Source organism: Melospiza melodia, unplaced genomic scaffold (genome assembly GCF_035770615.1).
Source record: "Melospiza melodia melodia isolate bMelMel2 unplaced genomic scaffold, bMelMel2.pri scaffold_32, whole genome shotgun sequence".
Lineage (NCBI taxonomy): Eukaryota > Metazoa > Chordata > Aves > Passeriformes > Passerellidae > Melospiza > Melospiza melodia.
In genome coordinates, this window is record NW_026948638.1 from 5,701,013 (window position 1) to 5,703,036 (window position 2,024).

General features: G+C 46.5%; 1 pseudogene; it reads right to left on the minus strand.

The window, feature by feature from the left end:
• Positions 1-248: 248 nt before the first annotated feature.
• LOC134434115 (olfactory receptor 14J1-like) lies at positions 249-1,369 on the minus strand (annotated as a pseudogene).
• Between the last annotated feature and the right edge of the window lie 655 nt (positions 1,370-2,024).

Consider the following 2,024-nt stretch of genomic DNA (forward strand, 5'->3'; position numbering starts at 1 on the left):
CTCCAGAGAAGGCAACAAAAGGCATCTCTGCAGAAAACTCTGCTGGGTGATCCTTTAGTTCATTTATAGCCACTGAGAGTGCAGCCCCTCATTGACACAGTCTGTGACCACAGGGAAGATGGATAGAAACAAAATGAGAAATGGCTTTAATAATGACATTTCTCTGTGAACAATATAGTGGGGCTGGACAGCTAGCTTACAAGGAGAGCTGAATTCATCGATGAAATAACAATTGATGATTTAAGTGTCTATCCATAGCAAGGAAGAAAACAAGGCATCTGCATGAGAACAGATTATAAAAGATACATGCAAATTTTTGTAAGCTAGACTAGGTGCATACGTAAATGTGTATATGAGCCTTATTAAATTTCTCTAAAACTTTTGCGAATTATATTGATACTAATAGCTTTACTCGAATGAATATAAGAAGTTTTTTTGATGTAATTAAGGACTTAAGATGATGCTTTGTTAAAAGCATATAAACTACAGAACGCACAATATAAAAACATTTTCTTCTTTGACGCAAATCACGCGTGCGTAGGTCACATCCAATCCAACAATATCAGACATGATTAAAAAAGTAAAACAAAGAAAAAGAACCTCCAAAATGAAACCAACAAGAAGTATCTAAAATTACTTTTATTACAAGTGATTGGCAGAAATGGGCCAGAAGTTTAATGTTTCCAAAGCCATCCAGTCATCAGTCTCCTCACAGCAGCCTTGAGCTCCTGGTTCCTCAGGCTGTAGATGAGGGGGTTCAGGGCCGGAGGCACCACTGAGTACAGAACTGAAAGGGCCAGATCCAGGGATGGGAGGAGATGGAGAGGGGCTTCAGGTAGGCAAATGCTGCAGTGCTGATGAACAGAGAAACCACAACCAGGTGAGGGAGGCAGGTGGAAAAGGCTTTGTGCCGTCCCTGCTCAGAGGGGATCCTCAGCACAACCCTGAAGATCTGCACATAGGAGAAAACAATGAACACAAAACAGACAAATGCTAAAGAGATGGAAAAAACATTAATCTTAAGTTCCCTGAGGTAGGAATTTGAGCAGGAGAGCTTCAGGATCTGGGGAATTTCACAGAAGAACTGGCCCAGGACATTGCCATGGCACAGGGGCAGGGAAAATGTATTGGCTGTGTGCACGAGAGCATAGAGGAAGGCACTGGCCCAGGCAGCTGCTGCCATGTGGGCACAAGCTCTGCTGCCCAGGAGTGTCCCGTAGTGCAGGGGTTTGCAGATGGACATGTAGCGGTCGTAGCACATGATGATCAGGAGGAAAAGCTCTGCTGAGATGAAGAACAGAAAGAAAAAGAGCTGAGCAGCACATCCTGTATAGGAGATGTTCCTGGTGTCCAGGAGGGAATTATGCATGGCTTTGGGGACAGTGGTGCAGATGGAGCCCAGGTTGCTGAGGGCCAGGTTGAGCAGGAAGAAGAACATGGGCGTGTGCAGGTGGTGGCCACAGGCTACGGCGCTGATGATGAGGCCGTTGCCCAGGAGGGCAGCCAGGGAGATGCCCAGCAAGAGGCAGAAGTGCAGGAGCTGCAGCTGCCGCGTGTCTGCCAGTGCCAGCAGGAGGAAGTGCCTGAGGAGCTGCTGTTGGACATTTGCTGTGCCTGGCCATGGGGACCTGTTCATGGGAAAAGGATAGTGAAGGGTTGGAGGAGATCCCTGTATCCAAAATCAAAGCCAATTCCCATACACCATCCTCTGTAATACACAGACAGTGTCTTTAGTTTTTTAGTTAGGAGGTTTTCTATATATGCTCCGCCATATCTCTGCTGCTGCTCCTGCATATCAGAAACCCTCAGCATTTCTGAGGCACTCTGGGAGAGCAGAGAAAGTGGAGACAGGGGGGTGAGATGGTCTGTCACTTCATTCTGTTTGGAGTTTGTCTGGGCTTTCACTGTTCTGAAATGGAGAATGTTCACACTCCCACGTTTTCCTTAAAATTCCTCAGGTACTCCAGAGAGCAGATGGATGCACCACAGCCCAGCTCCACATTTGTAGACAAGGGCTCACATTG